The sequence below is a fragment of the Oryctolagus cuniculus genome, chromosome 8 (genome assembly GCF_964237555.1).
Source record: "Oryctolagus cuniculus chromosome 8, mOryCun1.1, whole genome shotgun sequence".
Classification (NCBI taxonomy): Eukaryota; Metazoa; Chordata; class Mammalia; order Lagomorpha; family Leporidae; genus Oryctolagus; species Oryctolagus cuniculus.
In genome coordinates, this window is record NC_091439.1 from 130,317,450 (window position 1) to 130,337,409 (window position 19,960).

Sequence of the window (19,960 nt, forward strand, 5' to 3'; positions counted from 1 at the left end):
CTGGGAACAGGATTCACAACATTTCAGAGTGATTTCCTCCCCACCACGCAAATTGTATAGCAAGAAGTAATCCTAAGCAGCAAAAACCCAAGTTCCTTCATGCAGAGTTACACTAGTATAAGAACCCATCTTTTGAATATGTGATAAAATTTTGAGTGTGGCCTGGTAATGCTGAGGGTAGGACCCATTCTCTACCCTGAGAATTGTAGCTAGTTGTAAATTCTCAGGCAGCCCTAGGGGCAGTGGGAAAACATAGAATAGAAGAGCAATTCAGAGTGGGGTTGGGCAATCTACCCATGGTTTAAAGCATCTATGGCCTTTGGAAATATCCTTGGGCCAAACTAAGGGACTGTAACTGAAGACTTCACATCCTTAGTCTGATAATTTCTGTTCATGTCCACAAGGATGCAGACATTCCTCTCTGGGTGGGTAGTTGGATTGCTCATTATATAAACTCCACAAAGCTGGGGACAAAGGGGTCTTTTTTATTAAAAATCCATTTATTTGTTTGAAAGTTACAGTTACACACAGAGAGACGGAGAGGCAGAGAGAGAGAGAGAGAGAGAGAGAGAGAGAGGTTTTCCATCTGCTGGTTCACTCCCCAGTTGGCTGCAATTGCCCAAACTGCACTGATCCAAAGCCAGGAGCCAGGAGCTTCTTCTGGATCTCCCATGAGGGTACAGGTGCCCAAGGACTTGGGCCATTCTCCACTGCCTTCCCAGGCCACAGCAGAGAGCTGTATCAGAAGTGGAACAGCCAGGACTCAAACTGGCACCCATATGGGATGCCAACACTGCAGGAAGCAGCTTCACCCATTACATCACAGCTCTGGCCCTGATCAAGGGGTCTTATAGGCTCATTTTTTCAAGGGCTTTCAGATGGAGGATGATCAGATATCTTTGTGGTTAGCAAGACTTGTGATGGAGCAACATCAATGGGTCAAATCAGAGTGCTAGCCTCCCCTCCACTGTTCCAAGAAAGATGGATGAAGAGCATATTTAATAAGTCACCCACATTTCTGACCATGAGTTTCATTCCCACGTTTGAGCTGTGCTGTGGGGATGTTGCTGTACATGCTCAAAGCAAAGGATACATTGTTGTGCATGTTCAAGGCAGAGGATTCAGGCCCTTCAGAAGTTCTTTGGCTCTTAGCTCTAGGAGGGTTTCAGATAACATTTAGGACTTTAGTGGTAGTGAGCAGTCTTCTTGGGTAAGTAAACTCACACATAATCAACTGTAAATTAAGAAGTAACTGAGACACAAATATGTATGTGCATATTTGTTAATATGTATAAAAGGAGGTAACAATACAATGAAAATACCTGGAGAGTCTATGAAATACATGTTTATTCAAACATATATTTCTCAATGGATGATTCACCTTATCATATAAGACACTCATAAGTTCGCTTCATTATTTATAGGTATACTTACACATGTGCTGATTTTTCATACTTCCAAATGAATTACATGGACAAAGATAATTTTTAAATGTCCCAAACAGGAGCATATAAAAATGTATATGCAGCTATATAATATATATATATTAATATATATATTATTACTGATAGGAACCCAATACCTGACACAAACACAGTGGTTCAAACAGGGTTCACTGAAGCTTTAATGGAACCCTTGCCCTCTTCTGAAAACTGTCAGTGGAAAAATAACCACAGTCTCATTGCTATCTGTTCCAGCCTTTATGGACTAACAGCAGGCTCAGACTTATATACTATTTCCCCTTTATGCCCTTTTTTAGGTTATTCACTTCATTTGTGGAACTGGTGAATCATACTTCTTGGTTTTTACTTATTTACATATATCTATACTTCCTCTTGAATATAGGGCGGAATCCATCCTCTATGTATGTTTTTTGCTTCTCTTAGGATTCTGTCTATGATATGGTAGACACAGTAACTGACTTACTGAGTGGGTGAGCATATAAATAAATGTTTTTTAAGTTCTTTTCTTTTTTTAAAGGATTTGCTTATTCAAGTGAAAGGCAAAATTAGAGACACAGAGGGAGAGACAGAGAAGGAAAGTCTTCCATCTCCTGGTTCACAGCTTGGTCTTGGCCAGGCCTAGGCCAGTAGCCTGGAACTCCACCCATGTCTCCCATGTGGCCAGCTGGGGCCAAAGTATTTGAATCATTATCTGCTGATTTCTCTTTTATATTATCAAAGAGCTGGATTAGATTCTGAGCATCTGGGATTTGAATCACTACTTCACTGTGGAATGCCAACATCAAAAGTTACAAGTTAACATGCTTAACCATGATGCTGGCCCCTTCTGCTCCCATTTAGATTCATTTTTTTCCATATTAAAATGGAAAGGAAGTTATCATCATACTATTTAGAATAATTGCTCCCACAACATAAGTTTACGTAGCCCGGGAAAAAAAAATCAGTCACTAAAACTGGATTCAATTTTTTTATAGGAGGATTTTTTAAAAAGATATATTTTATTCATTTGAAAGACAAAGTTAACAAAGAGAAGTAGAGACAGAGTGAGCAAGACAGGTCTTCCTTCTACTGGTTCACTCCACAAATGGCCACAATGGCCAGAGGTGAGTTGATCTGAAACCAGAAACCAGGAGCTTCTTCCTGGTATCCCATGAGTGTGCAGGGGCCCAACCTCCACAGCTTTCCCAGGCACATTAGCAGGAAGCTGGATTGGAAGTGGAGTATCTGGGATTGGTACCAGCTCCAAAATGATGCCAGCATGCAGGTCAGGACTTTAACCCACTCCACAACAGCGCCGGCCCCTATAGAAATATTTTAAGTCATTTATTTGTGCCTCTAATAATTTTTCTTCCTCTTCTAAAATTTCCAATTTCTCCACTTCCTTTGTTGACCAGATCTAATGAACACACAGGCTCTAATGAAAACCTGGCTAATAAGGACTTCATTGGGATGCTATCCTATCTGAGACACACTTCTCCAATTCATCTTCTAAGCTTTCTCTGAATATAATTAGGACCTCACTACCTGCAAACCTGAATGAAGACTGAACAATGAGGTAAGTTAAAGCTGCCATAATCAGATCTCAAACTGTTCATCTCTTTCCTGAGATGATCCGATGGGAGTCAACAGATGTCTGACCCCAAAGTCACATTCTCACCTTTGTTCAAAGCATTGTGGAGACTTACTAAGGTCAAGTTACATTTCATTTTTACTGGTCCTAGATCTACTCAAATCCATCACTGTGACAATAAGAAATTAAATAATCCTAATGGTTTTTTTTCTTTGTTACAAATGTATATAAGTTCAGTACTCCAGACGCTTCCATCTGTTTGCTGATTGATTATCTGACAATCAGGTCAAGTGTCTCCTCTGAAGGGCTGGCATTGTGGCACAGCAGGTAAACCACTGTCTACAGTGCCAGCATCCCATATGAGAGTGCCACATTGAGTCCTATGTGCTCTTCTTTCAATACAGCTCCTTGAAAATGCACATGGAAAAGCATCACAATATGACTCAAATATTTGGGCCTCTGCTACCCAAATGGGAAACACAAATGGAGTTCCTGCCTCCTAGATTTGGCCTGGATGACTCCCTAAATGACAGCAAAGGCCAGAGTTAGGCTAGGTCAAAGCCAGGAGCCAGGAGCTTCTTTTAGGACTCCCACATAGTGGCAAGGACGTGGACCATCTTCAGCAGCTTTCACAGGTGCATTAGCAGGGAACTGGATAGGAATTGGGGCAGCCAGGACTCAAACTGGCACCCATGTGGGATGCTGATTTTGCAGGCAGTGGCTTAACTTGCTATGCCACAATGATGGTCCCTGGAAATAATCTTTTTTAAAAAAGATTTATTTTATTTATTTGAAATACAGAATTAAAGAGAGGCAGAGGAAGAGAGAGAAAGAGAGAGAGAGGTATTTCATCTGCTGGTTCACTCCGCAGATGGCTGCAATGGCCAGAGCTGTGCTGGTCCAAAGCCTGGAGACAGGAACTTCTTCCATGTCTCCCACATGGGTGCAGGGCCCCGAAGACTTGGACCATCTTATACTGTTTTTCCAAGCCACATCAGAAAGCTGGATTAGAAGTAGATTAGCCAAGAATCAAACCGTTGCCCCTATGGTATGCCAGCACTGCATGCTTTACCTGCTTTGCCATAGCACCAGCCCCAAGATAATCTTTAATCAGGCCCATATCCTGGTAAATTGTGAACTATCTTGCCCTAGGTCTGGAAAGCCTTGATGCCTAAATCTAGGAAGGAAATTAGTGATACAGGTATTTAAAATATGGACTACATTATGTCATAGGCATTTAGATGAATAATTAAATAAATAAGTACATATCCTAGAGAGAGATGCAAAATGGCCTCGATAGACCAAACCGAGACACAGATATGGTTATACCTTCAGAAACATGGATGGGGACCTCTCCAAGAGACGATAACAAAGCTCCATAGTTATCTGAGTTTACTCACTTTACTGAGTAAACTCACTTCAAGCCTAGAAACATCCATACATAAGCCATTGCTATGAAGCAGGAGGCAGTAAATGCTGTAATGGAAGTATCAAGTGATTATGAGGATTCAGGTTCATAGGCAATAGGTATGTGTGGGATTTTAGTCTCATGACCCACTAATGTTTACTCATTGACTGAAATCTATATCTGTGAGAGAAACATTACAGTATATTAAGATTATAGATACTTTTTTCCCAAACTAGGAGATCTTACATCATCAGATTCCAAAAATACAGCCAAATCCCTTTGCCTGGATAGGCAAAGGTTGCCTTGTGTTTCACTCTTGAATCCCTAGGAGAGGCAAAAGTGCCAACATCCCTTTGGAAAACAGAATTCAAAATAACTCTTTACATCACCCTCTTCTGAAGGCTGGCTGAGATGGGAGATACTAATATTCTCAGATTTTTCATTCAAGGTGTGATGCAAAGTCCTTTGGTGCCTCAAACTCTTCTCTACTCCCATCAACTTAGGTCATATATAAGACCTTTTGGAAGTCTTAACCTTGGGCTAGCACTCTGGCATAGCAAGTAAAGCCATCGCCAGCAGCTCCAGCAACCCTATGGGCTCTGGTGGGAGTCCCAGCTGCTCAATTTATGATTCAGCTCCCTGCTGATGTGCCTGGGAAAACAGTGGAGGGTGACTCAAGTTCTTGAATATCTTACCCCAAGTGGGAGGTACAGAAGAAACCCCTGATTTTGGATCCGCCCACCTCTGGCCATTGCAGCCATTTGGGGAGTGAACCAGTGGATGGAAGACTTCTCTCACTCTCTCTCTCTCTTTCTTTTTCTCTGCCTTTCAAATAAAATAATTAAATCTTTTTAAAGAAAAACATTTTGAAATCTGTAGACAGTGTGTATATATATATATATATATACACAATATATACAATCAACTGGACTGACAAATCCAAATAAAAAGTAACCATCATCATTAAGAAATGCTTACAGGTTTGAATGCTGACTTTGTCATGCTTAGCAATAGCATGTTGGGTAATCTCTGTTCCTCTTCACCTGGAAAATGATGACAATATTTATATCTAGTGCTTAAGCAAAAATGAAATGGGACAACACATTTAAAATACTAATAACCATGTCTTGCATATAATGACTTAATAAATACTAGTTAACCACTGTTACTACTATGTCCTAACAGGCTATTTCCAATGGGCCACACTTGAGTTCCCACACTCTGAGTTTATAAGCCCAATCAACACATCATGCAGTTGCAGAGAGATCAGTATCTCCCATATTCCTCCCTAGAGTGCTCTAGACCACACATAGGGCAAACTATATCCAAGGAGACTTTTAAAAATACACAAGAAAAATGGAATTAAAAAGCCAGCGCAGTGGCACAGTAGGCTAATCCTCCGCCCGCAGTGCCCGCATCCCATATGGGCACCAGTTCTAGTCCTGGCTGCTCCTCTTTGAATCTAGCTCTCTGCTGTGGCCTGGGAAAGAAGTAGAAGATGGCCCAAGTCCTTGGTCCCCTGCACCCATATGGGAGACCAGGAAGAAACCCCTGGTTCCTGGCTTCAGATTGGTGCAGCTCCAGCTGTTCTGGCCATTTGGTGAGTGAACCAACAGAGGGAAGGCCTTTCTCTCTGTCTCTCCCTCTCACTGTCTGTAAATAAATAAAATCTTTAAAAAAATGGAATTAAAAGGTAAGTTAATTTTATTACAATTAAAATTTATACCTAGTTTTTCCCTGACACACATTTTTAATGGAATTTTTGAAGACTCCTCATGTACCCTAGTCTCTATTATGGACAACATATTGATTTTCAGAGTCCTTTTGCTTGCACACTATATTTTCTCACTTGATTTACTCACATATAAAAGCTTTAGGAAATCATAGGAGCAGCCATTAATAGGTCAGGCCTCCCACTGGGTTCCACATTCCCCTTCCTTCTCATAACTAAGTTCAGCTAAGTCAAAAAAAAAAAAGGGTAGTTCTTTGTATTTTCCTCCTGAAAACATCAATCTTAAAACACTATAAGTCCTGTTTCAAAACTTCAAGTTGGAGGGAGAACATTTATCCAAGGTCCATGATCTAGGTAGCTGATTATTTTTAGCATCTTTGAACAAGAATTGTTAATGAGCTTTTAATCTGAAGGTCTTAAATCACCAAAGTGTTCCAAGTTTCAGGGAAGCACCACAGAATTCAAAGGAAATCTTATCAATTCCTTTCTATCAGTTCACTTCCTGACACTCACCTTCCAATAAAAGCAGCCAAAAGAATTTCTAAGATCACAGACACACTTTAGTGGAGCCACATTCCAAGTCCATGTTTATAAATTGGTTTTGAAATGGTCAGGAATTGAGGTAATATACTTAATCTCCATACACAAGTCCACAAAACAAGAGAAGCTGTGTGCCAAGAAAGAGGAGACAGGGCATGGAGCCACAGGCAGACCAGGTTTATTCAGAAGGTTGATTCACTCCAAGGTGAATGCATGGCAGAGAGTTCCCAGCAAACACAGCAAAGAGAGAACTCCCTGTCTTACAGACTGATGCTTTATATAGCACAAAGTGGTGGGAAGGAGCTTGGAGGTCTGAGCTAAAGCAGGGCTGCTGAGATAGAGAAGAGCTTGGGCTAGATTTAAAGGTCCTTTGAGGTCACAGTGTGAGCTGGGAGGGGTTTGGGCTGAGGCTGGACTCTGAGGCTGAGTGCTGAGATAGCGGGAGACAGCTTGGGAGGAGTGGAGATCTCAGGCTGATAGCAGAGTTTTCACATAGTGTTGTGTCCAAAAGTTGAGGCAGGGCAAGGCTGGTCAAGGCAGGAGTGGGGAGGAGAGGCTGTATTAGCAAGACAGAGAAACAGGGGCCTGCTTGTTGTGTAGGTGAGAGGTCAACATGGATGTAAGATTTTTTTCCTTCCTCCATCACTGTGTATGATAAATCCAGAATGAAGGATACTTTGATGGCAAATTTCTGATATAAATTCTATAATAAAAATTTAGCCATCACAATCTTTCTCAGTTCAAATAGATTTCTGTGGGTGATCCCATGGGACTGCTTGCCCTGCCCATGTGGGAGGTTGAGAGGGCATGGTGTGCCATGCCTCCCTAGAGGGACCCCACAGCCTGGCTGCTGGCAAGTGGCAGGAGCTCCAGACCCATTTCCTCCATCCTCCCTTCCTGTTGGAATCCTTGTGGCTGTGCTTTTGTGGTTCATAAACAGAGAGCTGAGAAGCAACTCCCAGATGTGGGCTGGTTGCACAAAGGAGCCCAGGGGCCTATGTGTCCTACGTGACCTATAAGTCAATTAGTTAGAAGTCTTTTTGCATGCTGCTCCTTCTTCCCTATAGAATTCCTGTTACCACCCAAGGATTTTTCTTCCCCACTTACCCTATAAAAATCTGTGCCTGATTGCTAATAAACAGACATGCCCATCAGACCTGTCTCCGGTGCTTCTTGTTGAGTGATGCCGTTGCTCTTCCAGCCTGACAGCTGACGGTCTCAAACAAAGAGACCACAGATGTCAGCCTTTAGATAATGGGATTCATGTTTGGCTGCCTTTCAGCTGGAAACCTAAGGAAATGTCTAGCAAGGGTAAATATCATAGGAGTTGTCAGAGACCTAGTAGAGAAAATGATGTGCACCACCAAAGGCAAAATCCAGCTCTAATGACAAAGCTCCAAATCCCTAATATGGAGCCACACATTTAGCATCTTTCAAGTCAGCAAGGAGTACTTATATTTTGCAAGAACTCTCAGTCAAGTCTCAAGTTATATGCATGCCTATATTTGTTTTAAGAAAATATCATTTGTTGGGCCATTTGTAGGAAAGACAAGCAGAATATTAGCCACATTAGGCCCTTTATTCACAAGTTCTAACATCATTACTGGCACCAATTCAGATTTAAGAGGAGGGCAATTGCTAACCTTGGGTGTGCATCTTGGGGAAGGGGCAAAGGATATGTAGTATTTCCTATCTCTTTGCTCATTTTCAAGCCTGCAAACCTCCCTTCCCCTTCTCTAGTAGCCCCAGGTAAGAAATCAGCCTGCTTCACTTGCTCACACATCCTTCTTGAAAATCCCATGGCCCACTCTCCCTCTGTCCAACCCTCATTCATATCAGGCATGTGGGTGAACACATGGGACAGCACCCAACATTGCACATACAATTGTCATTATGACCCACAACCTGCATACATTAACCAGAATCTCATCTGGTGGTCTCAGCATCACCCACCCAGGTTGTTGCACTCAACTCAGGCTCATCTAAGTTCAGAGGAGCATAAGGGGAAGGACATGTAGTCCGGAGTCCTTCCTGCCTTGCAGGGCTATCCTTGCCACATCATCTTCTGAAAATATTGTTGCCATGGCAACTTTCCAACCTTGAGGCCAGTGCTTCATACTTCCTCTGACTGTAGGTCTATACACATTCCTTGGCCTCATCAGGCACTCCAGGAGCAGACTCACTGCATGCATACTGCAGTGCTGGCCAGGTAGAGGCAGGATTAGCTCAAACCACTGCCCACTAGTCATCCCTGATGTGTGAACTGGGCTGATGTGTGGCCTGCAGCCAATACCATGAGGCCACAACTCACAAAACGTCTTCAGGTCTTCTGTGATCATCCTACTCTGTGGGCAGATGTGTGATGCATCAAGCCTCTAAATCTTCTGCTATATCCTTTGACCAATGGGCTCTAGTGGGGCAGGGCTTTTCCTCCCCAAATGCTTTCTACACTGTCAAGATAGTGCCTTACCAATTCTGGTCTTTGGGGATTTCCCACTTTTCCAAGAGCATGTACTCAGGAGGTGGGTGGCTGGGCACTTCTGAAGTGTGAATAGGATTTTTTTTTGTAAGGAGTACTCTATGGTTGAGCATGACCAAAGTCCCCTGCCTCAGTTTTCTCACCTTCAAGTACACCCATAAGGTGAGAATAGATTCATGAGTCTTCCATTTACATGATACCTCAAGATTCTGTTCATTCAGCCATTCATTATCATGTGCCCTGTGATGTGGGTCTATGGGAGGTCTGGTGTCATGAGAGGTTTATGCTAAGACAAGGCCAGAAAAGCCTTCCTATGAAAGAGGGAATCTCAGGGTTAAAAAGATTCTGGCTTCAAATGTGGGGAGCTCCCACAGTCCCCTCATCCAAGGCCAGAGATGATTTTCTCTTTCTTGGTTATGCCTCTGCAAAGACATGAGCACTAGGATAGAAGTTGGGAGATCCCAGCCTTGTCCAGGTTAATTATTGGTTTGACAGCCTGCCAGTCAAGATCCGTGTTCTGATCCCAGCTTCAGTTACCAAGCTTCTACCTGCCATCTGCCTATTTTCATTTTATACAATTCTGTCATTTCTGGGCTCTGCTGCCTCTGAGATCTGGCCCTTTTTTAAAAAAAAGATTTATTTATTTATTTGAAAGTCAGAGTTACACAGAGACAGAAGAAGAGGCAGAGAGAGAAAGAGGTATTCCACACGCTGGTTCACTCTCCACTTGGCTGCAATGGCTGGAGCTGCACTGCTCAGAAGCCAGGAGCCAGGAGATTCCTCCAGGTCTTCCCATGAAGGTGCAGGGGCTCAAGGACTAGTACCATCTGCCTTCCCAGGCCACAGAAGAGAGCTGAATCAGAAACGGAGCAGCTGGGAATTGAACTTGTGCCCATATGGGATGCTGGCACTGCTGGGAGTGGCTTTACCCTTTACACCAGAATGCCAGCCCTGAGAGCTTAATTTAACCTTATGGCTCCTGTCTGATGGACATGGCATCCAAAATGATGTAGGTGATTATATTGTACACCTACAACTTTTGTCACATTGTTTTTAATTATCTATGTCCTTGTCATCTGTCCACCAGGACTGAAATTGCCTTTAGGGTAATCATGATATTCACATTATTTGTGTTGCATCAGTTATACCCAGGAGAATACCAGGCATAATGCAGATAAGTCATCCTGTCTCCATTCACCCTCTGCTCCTCATTCCCACAGTGCTAGGGGCTCTTGCTCTTCTCCTCCTCCACTCCTTCCTTGGCACAGCTACCACCACCATGAGACTTACACACCATGCTCCTCTACTCCCTCTGACCCTATACACTCTCCAGTACCAGAGGCTCCAAACAAAATGACATATCAAGTGTGGAGGTTTAGTTGTCCTCATGAAGTGAAGCTACAGTGCTCCACTATCACTAAGTGAATTGTGGATGTTGGACTTGAAAGCTCTGATTGTTGTGCTCAGCTCTATGGTCTTATAACAACTGAAAGCATGGCAGAAATTAAGGAGACGCCGGCCTGCATATCCCATTCAGTTAGGAGCCACAGAGCTCTGCAGCATTGTTGTTGGAGCCCTTTCCATTTATTCACTGCTCAAACCTATTGCTTTCTTTTCTGCTTTATGTCCATCCACTCATATCAGAGTAGCCAAGACAGAGTGAGTTTTTATGAGTCATGATAGTGAGCTAGTGGCTAGACACCTTACTTGGACTTTATAATGTGCATTTTGGTTATTCCAGGAAATTATTTTTTTAAATATTTATTTATTTACTTATTTGAAATAGTTACACAGAGAGAGAAGGAGAGGAAGAAAGAGAGGGAAAGGTCCTCCATCTGTTGGTTCATTCCCAGTTGGCTGCAATGGCTGGAACTGTGTCAATCCGAAGCCAGCAGCCAGGAGCTTCCTCCAGGTCTCCCATGTGCGTGCAGGGGCCCACGGACTCAGGCTATCCTCTACTGTTTTCCAAGGCCACAGAAGAAAGCTGGATGGAAAGTGGAGCAGCTGGGTCTCAAACAGGTGCCCAAATGGGATGCCAGAACTTCAGGCCAGGGTGTTAACCTACTGTGCCACAGTGCCAGCCCCTGAATTTAACTTTTTATTTAGATCATTCTTATAGACACTGATTATGCCTTCTAGTTTCTAAGCAACTGCTTCATAAAGAGGACCATTGTATATTGTAGCAGTTAAAAATATTGGCTTGATGATCAGCATAAGGCTTATAGATAGTAGCTACCCATGAAATTGTGTCCTGGATTTAGGGGAAGTTTATAAGTCTGTTGGAGGTAGTCTTTTATTACCGATGAACACTAATGTACTGAGAACTCCTTGCCTATTAATTAATAAAATCCAAATGAAGATTTACACATGAGTTCCCTCCTGCCATCATTTACCATTGAAATCCTGTTTTTCTGCATTTTAGATCTCCTTGTAATATGTTGCCTCTTATTCATTTCCACTAGCACCATACCTTAGTTCAAATCCTACTAAATTACCTTTGATAAACTTTTTAACTGACCTCTCTGCTTTTTGTTTTTCTTACCTTTGTGTCAAAAGCCCCTTAGTTCATCTCAGCCTTTTTCAGATTGCTCAGATCTCTTATTCCAATATCCAGGAAAGTCATGTGGCTGGTAGTTATTTCAACACACCACACAAAATAATGCTCAGTAAATGTTTACTAAATAATGAATGGAATGCCTTACAAAGCTAGGGTGAACATTTAACCTGCTTGGCCCTGGATGGTTTCTGTTTATACATTTCAACCTGTGTCATTATTAATATGTCTCTTTTATTATCAAAGTTGTCTCTGAGCAACAAATTATACATTCATCTAATTGTGGCAGTTATCAAATAGATATATATTTCACTGTCTCTTCAAGTAAGTAGTTCTTGGTGATCAGAAATTGTATTTGTTTATTTTTTATATCCTCATTGAGTTATTCAACTATAAGAATAACTCTATCAAGATGCTGAGTTTTAATGTCAAAGCAAACGTGTTTCTTGCCATCCTGAATTTTCAGTCTGGCTAGAAAAAGCAGTCTATACAAAGAATATTACCTGATATAATAAACATTATTGTGAAATAAATGGATACATTTAAGCATTTCTAATCCTGCAATTCTAATCCCATGAATTATAATTGACAGAAGTAATCACAAACAGAACACCTTGTCATCCTGCTTCCATTTACATTCCTACTTAAAATCTTAAAAATCACACACCACACATATACCTAAAATGCATAATATTTATATGCTATGTTGATATTAAACATGAGAAAAATACAGGCATGGAAAGCCAAGACACTGTGGCAAAAAAAAAAAAATGAAATGACCTAAATGAAAGATCTCTGCAAGTGAGAACCCAGTGGAAAGAACAGGTCATCAAATAAGGAGGTACCTTTCTCTGAAGGGAGGAGAGAACTCTACTTTGACTATGGCCTTGTCTAAATATGATCAGAGTCGGTGAACTGAAAAGGCTTCCATAGCCTTGGCAACTCACAACAAGAGCCTAGGGTGATTACTGATGCCATAAACAAGAGTGTCAATTTGTTAAGTCAACAACAGGAGTTACTGTGAACTTACTCCTCATGTAGGATCTCTGTCCTTAATGTGCTGTACATTGTGATTTAATGCTATAACTAGTACTGAAACAGTATTTTTCACTTTGTGTTTCTATGTGGGTGCAACTGTTGAAAGCTTTACTTAATATATGCTAAATTGATCTTCTGTATATAAAGAGAATTGAAAATGAATCTTGATGTGAATGGAATGGGAGAGGGAGCAGACCCATAAGTTGGGTCATTATATTGTATCCCATAAATCTCCAACACTGTATTAATTTCTCTATTTTTTTCTTTTTGTTTGGTCCAACTGTAAAATCTCCAGTGATTTGTCTTCTAACTTGTTTATTCTTTCTTCTGCCTCACCAAGTCTGTTATTAAGGCTTTCCACCTCATTTTTAATTGGATCTTTTGAGTTCTTGATTTTTAATATTTCATTTGAATTCTCTTTAAAATCTCAATTTCATGGGAAAATTTATTACTGTTATGTTTGGATTTCTTTAACTCATGTTTTTGCTTCTGATTATTTCTGAGTAAACCTATGATTAAATTTTGAATTCTGTTTCTGGCATTTCATCTATCTCTTCAACTTAATAGTCTTGTATTGAAGTGTTGTTTTTCTTTGGGAGCATTTTGTTGTCTTCCTCTTTTTCTATATTTCTGATAACATTATTGGCCTTCTAGTTGATTGCAGAAAAATAGGTAGAGATAAGAATGTATTACTTTGCTTTGATTGTCGTAACAAACCACTGTAGAATGTGTGGCTTAAATAACAGAAATTTATTTGTTGAAGTTCTAGAGATTGAAATTTTAAGAGCAAGGTGATAGCAGGTGTGGTTTCTCCTGAGGTCTCTCTCTCTACCACACAGCTACTATCTTGTTGAATCCTTACATGAGATTTGTTCTATGTCTACCCCTTTTTATAGGGTTATAGGTAAGTTTGAATCAGGGCTTTGCATTTATGATATCATTTGATGTTAATTACATGCTTAAAGGTTCTATCTCCAAATAGAATCACATTGATGGTTAACAATTTATGATATAAATTGTAGGGAAAATTGCTTCAGAGCACAACAGTTAGATGGGACCTAGTGGTCTGCCTCATAGGAGAAATTGGTTTTTGACTGTTATGCTTTCTCACAGTACAATTTTCTATACAGTCTGCATCAAAATTTGTGCACACATAGACACACACATACACAGAGACATATACACATAAACACACTACCATGAGAATGTTTGATGGGTGTATACAGGTAAAATCAGTACAGCAATCCATAAGTTGATATATTAGTACATATTAAAACATAATAAACAGAATGATAGAACAATTATGTTTGTTACCCAATATGTATACTTTCTAACAAATAAACACTGAATTATAAGATGTAAAGTGTGGGGAGCAACTTGGACTAGACTAAGTTACTGGACTTAAGACTTATTCTATGCATCTGCTCTCCCACAATATGGCGCTGAGAAGGGAGAAACAGCTTCTACACAGCTGCCTCCAGTTCAACCAATAAACTGTAGGACCTGCTCCTGATTGGAGGAGAGCAGCATACTCGGCGTATGGGTAGCAGAGTTGGGATTGGTGGAAAAGGACTATAAAGGAGGAGAGAGACAACATGCACCAGGAACATCTAAGGGGAACACCTGAGCAGCCCCCGAGAGAGCCGGCCGGCGGTGTGCCGCTCCCCCTGCGGAAGTGGGGAAAGTGGCCAGGGGGAACCGCCCTTCCACAGAGGTGGAAGGGACAGTAGCCAACCCAGGAAGAACCAGCAGCAAACCCGGGGAGGGCCGAGCAGACGAAAGAACAGCGCAGTGTCCTGTGTCGTTCCTCCACGAAGAGGGGGAGCGACATAATGGTGCCGTGACTCGGATATGAAGCCTAGGCAGGGTTTAGTGTCATTCCTCCATGAAGAGGGGGAGCGACATAATGGTGCTGTGACTCGGATAGGAAACCTAGGAGGGAAGAAACGGGAAGAAGTGGGAAAATATCGGAGAGAGAGACTAGCAAACAGCCTAGGGAAAAGCCGGACAAAAAAGGTGCCGGAAGAAGCTATTGAAAGCCTAGGCATAGACTCAGATACGGACTACGGGGGGAAGCTGGGAGAAATCTCTAAGGTCGAAAGCGAAAGTGAAAGCTAGAACAAACAGACTCGGATACGGACTGTGGGGAGAAGCCAGGAGAAATGAGGGAGGAATATTGTTGGAAGAAAACTTAGGGAAATATACCGGGTAGAGAAAAATGTTAGGGAAATTGAAGCCACGGGGGGCAGGCCGAGGCGGAAACGTAAGCCAGCTTGGAATTCTTGCTTGGAATTCTTTAAGTCAGCCTGGGGAGCAAAAGGCGAAAAGTTAAACCAGAGGCGGAAACGTGGGCCAGGTTGGAATCCGTCAGATTAGCCCGGGGAGCAAAAGACGGGAAGCCAAACCATAAGGCAGAGACGCATAAGCTAGGTTGAATTCGCCAGGTTAGCCCGGGGAACTTAGATTGAATACCGGTGGTGGCGGAAACGTAAGCTACGCTGTGTGACTCACGGAAGCTGCCACGTGCAGAGAGAGCGCGCGGGGCGTGAATAGATAGGGAACGTGGGGCTAGTGCAAGGCCGTGGTGCGCGCGCAAAGCCAGGAAGCCGCGCAGATGAGAGAAGCCCGGGCTGAAGCGGCTCAGAGCCAGGAAGCCGCCGAGAAGCAGCCTCGGGGCAGACGCCAGGAAGCCGCAGGGATAAGAGAAACAGAAATTTAGAAGTAAAATGAGAGAAATAGGAATGCTGGCAGATAGAAGTAAAATGGGAGAGATAGGAATGCCTGGAGATAGAGAAATAGAGAAAAATAAGGCCTCCACTCAACATGGCAATGAGAGAGCTTGGATTCGGTCTGCCTGATTAGGGAGGTGGTGAGCACCTGCGGGCGGCTAGCAGCTTATGCGCCGCAGGTCACCGAAGACAGGCACGAATTAACATCAATAAGTCTCCCCACAATACGGCAATGAGAAGGCTTGGATTCGGTTTGCCTGATTGCTAGGGCTTGTAAGCACCTGCAGGCAGTTCTAGCAGAGCAGAGCATGCGCTGCAGGGCACCGAACACAGGCACGCATCAGCGCCTAAAAACCTCCTCACAACATGGCGAAGAGAGGACCCGGATTCGGTTTGCCTGATTGGTAGGGCTTGTAAGCACTTGTGGGCAACTCTAGCAAGCAGAGCAGAGTGTGTGCTGCGGGGCACTGAAGACAGGTGCGTATCAACGCCAAAAATAAAAAGAAAGGGGGATCTGTGGGGAGCAACTCGGACTAGACTAAGTTACTGGACTTAAGACTTATTCTATGCATCTGCTCTCCCACAATATGGCGCTGAGAAGGGAGAAACAGCTTCTACACAGCTGCCTCCAGTTCAACCAATAAACTGTAGGACCTGCTCCTGATTGGAGGAGAGCAGCATACTCGGCGTATGGGTAGCAGAGTTGGTATTGGTGGAAAAGGACTATAAAGGAGGAGAGAGACAACATGCACCAGGAACATCTAAGGGGAACACCTGAGCAGCCCCCAAGAGAGCCGGCCGGCGGTGTGCCGCTCCCCTTGAGGAAGTGGGGAAAGTGGCCAGGGGGAACCGCCCTTCCACAGAGGTGGAAGGGACAGTAGCCAACCTGGGAAGAACCAGCAGCAAACCCGGGGAGGGCCGAGCAGACGAAAGAACAGCGCAGTGTCCTGTGTCGTTCCTCCACGAAGAGGGGGAGCAACATAAAGTGATTAAAAAACTGTACTTTATAATCTTATGGAACAGTCAACCTGAGGGATGTTTTCCTAAGACCCTGCAAATTTTGCTTTGCTGTTGCTCAAAAGTAGCACTTAGGAAAGATGCACTCTCAAAAGCATAAACAACAATATTGTAGCAATCTTTTAATTCATGTTTTCACAAAAATATCTCCTAAATTATCCAGATAGTGAAGCATTATTGGTTTTTCTGCTCTTTGATAATCCTTTATAACACTTAACATATCTTCAAATTTATCACCAGGTATGTTTTCTAAACACAAGCACTGATATTATAGTTTAGTGAACATGGGGGTGAGCATTACAGGATTTAAAATACAATGTGTATTATAATGTATTCTTTTTTAAAAAAATATTTATTTTATTAATTGAAAGGCAGAGCTACAGAGAGGCAGAAGAGGAGAGAGAGAGAGAGAGAGATCTTCCAACCACTGGTTCACTCTCCAGATGGCCACAATGGCTGGATCTGAGCAGATTTGAAGCCAAGATCTAGGAGATTCTTCTTGGTGTCCCATATGGGATAACAATTTTACCTATGGAATTCTGTTTATTTATCTCACAGAGATCCTCCATTTAGATTATTTTTTGAGACTGTGTCTTGACTTTCCATGCCAGAAATGCTCTCAGAAGATTTTCAGTGAGATTCAAATGCCTTAAGGGCTGATTCTGAGATCAGAGTGCTATTGAAGATGTTTGTCATTCTATGAGTCTGCTGTGTGGCCTGCTTACCATATTGGATCATTCTCTCTCTTTCAATTCTATCTATAGTTATTACCAGACACTTGGTCTTACTTATGTGATCCCTTTGAGACTTAATCCTATCTATATGATCAGCTACACAATTAATATGATCACTTTAACACAAGATGGAACTAGTACCACCCAGGTTATGGGAATTGCAGTCCCATGGCAAGCTTGTAGCTTTACTCTTAGTGGTAAGTCTGTGGGAATGTGTACCAAACTGTACATCTCCTCCATCTCTTATTCTCATTTTTGTTTTTTACTAGGATCTAGTTTCAATTGACGTTATACCCCTATGATTAATTCTATATTAAGTAAAGAGTTCAAACAATGGCATTAAGTAGAAAAATAAAACAGTAAAAAAAGATAATAAAATAATAAATGGTCCCTTGGGGCTGGTTGCTTGGCATGGTAAGCTAATCCTCTGCCTGCAGTGCCAGCATCCTATACGGGCACCAGTTCTATTCCCGGCTGCTCATCTTCCAATCCAGATCTGTGCTGTGGCCTGGGAAAGCAGTGGAAGATGTCCCAAGTCCTTGGGCCCCTGCACCTATTTGGGAGACTGGGAAGAAGCAGCTGGCTCCTGGCTTCAGATTGGCACAGCTCCGACTGTTGCAGCTATTGGGGAGTGAACCAATAGACAGAAGGCTTTTCTCCATGTTTCTTCCTCTCACTGTCTGTAACTCTCCATCTCAAATAAATAAATAAAATCTTTTAAATAATAGTAACAATAAACTGTCCCTCAAAAGTCAAGAAAAGGGTTGTTCATGTCATTGCTTCTCATAGTGTCAATTTCACTTCTACGGATTTCCTTTTAGGTGATCTGATAGTTGTCACAGATCAGGGAGTACATGTGATATTTGTCCCTTTGGAACTGGTTTATTTACCTAAGTATGATGTTTTCCAGATTCATCCATCTTGTTATAAATGACCCTATCTTTTTTTTTTACCACTGTGCAGTATTCCATAGAGTACGTATCCAGTAATTTCTTCATCCAGTCTTCCATTGATTGGTGTTTAGGTGGATTCCATGTATTAGCTATTGTGAATTGATCTGCAATAAACAATGTGCAGACAGCTCTTTTATTTGCTGATTTCAATTCATTTGGGCAAATTCCAAGGTGTGAGATGGCTGGGAAGTATGGTAGGACTATATTCAGATTTCTGAGGTATCTCCAAACTGTCTTCCATAGTGGCTTTACCAGTTTGCATTCCCACCAATAGTGGATAAGGGTACCTTTTTACCCACATCCTCACTAGCATTTGTTGTTTATTCATTTCTATATGAAAGCCATTCTAACCAGGGTGAGCTGAAAACTCATTGTGGTTTTGATTTGTACTTCCCTGATGACTAGTAATCCTGAACTATTTTATGCACATTTTTTCATGTGTCTGTTGCCTATTTGGACTTCCTCTTTTGAAAAAATGTCTGTTTAAGTCCTTAAATCATTTCTTCACTGGGTTGTTTTGTGTTCTTGTGAATTTTTTTTAATCTTTGTAGATTCTGGTTATTAATCCTTTATCAGTTGCATAGTTTGCAAATAGTTTCTCCCATTCTGTCTATTTCCTCTTCACTTTCTTTTTTTTAGTTTTTTTAAAATTTTTATTTAAAGAATATAAATTTCCAAACTACAGCATATGGATTACAATGGCTTCCCCCACATAACGTCCCTCCCACCCGCAACCCTCCCCTTTCCCACTCCCTCTCCCCTTCCATTCACATAAAGATTCATTTTCAATTCTCTTTATATACAGAAGATCAATCTAGCATACATTAAGTAAAGATTTCAACAGTTTGCTTCCACACAGAAACATAAAGTGAAAAATACAGTCTCAGTACTAGTTATAGCATTAAATCTCAATGTACAGCACATTAAGGACAAAAATCCTACATGAGGAGTAAGTGCACAGTGACTCCTGTTGTTGATTTAACAAAGTGACACTCTTGTTTATGGCATCAGTAACCACCCTAGGCTCTTGTCATGAGCTGCCAAGGCTATGGAATCCCCCTGAGTTCACTGACTCGGATCATATTTAGACAAGGCCACCTCCTTTGATGACCTGTTCTTTTCACTGGGAACTCACTCACGGAGATCTTTCATTTAGGTTTATTATTTTTTCCCCAGAGTGTCTTGGCTTTCCTTGCCTGAAATACTCTCATGGGCATTTCAGCCGGATCCACATGCCTTAAGGGCTGATTCTGAGGCCAGAGTGCTGTTTAGGACATCTGCCATTCTATGGGTCTGCTGTGTATCTCACTTCACATGTTGGATCATTCTCTCCCTTTTTGATTCTATCAGCTAGTATTTGCAGACACTAGTCTTGTTTATGTGATCCCTTTGGTTCTTAGTCCTATCATTATGATCAATTGTGAACAGAAATTGATCACTGGGACTAGTGAGATGGCATTGGTACATGCCACCTTGATGGGATTGAATTGGAATCCCCTGGTATGTTTCTAACTCTACCGTTTGAGGTAAGTCAGCTTGAGCATGTCCCGAATTGCACATCTCTTTCCTCTCTTACTCCCTCTCTTATATTTAACAGTGATCACTTTTCAGTTAAGTTTCAGCACTTAAGAAGAATTGTGCATTGATTACAGTATTCAACCAAAAGTATTAAGTAGAACAAACAAAAAAATACTAAGAGGGATAACATATTAAGTTGCTCATCAACAGTCAGGGTGAGGGCTG

General features: G+C 41.9%; 1 protein-coding gene and 1 long non-coding RNA gene across 12 annotated transcripts in view; one reads left to right on the plus strand and one right to left on the minus strand.

Moving 5' to 3' along the window:
* The window catches only part of LOC138843592 (rho GTPase-activating protein 20-like), a 1,064,354-nt gene that overhangs the window by 785,184 nt on the left and 259,210 nt on the right, over window positions 1-19,960 (plus strand). The gene's annotated exons all lie outside the window — the stretch shown is intronic.
* LOC127488284 (uncharacterized) overlaps window positions 139-19,960 on the minus strand; it is a 74,490-nt gene continuing 54,668 nt past the window's right edge. Inside the window, exons 4-5 of the long non-coding RNA XR_011378110.1 lie at window positions 5,420-5,484; window positions 139-1,154 (exon numbers count right to left, since the gene is read on the minus strand). This is a non-coding gene — a long non-coding RNA (uncharacterized lncRNA). The remainder of the gene's footprint in view (window positions 1,155-5,419; window positions 5,485-19,960) is intronic.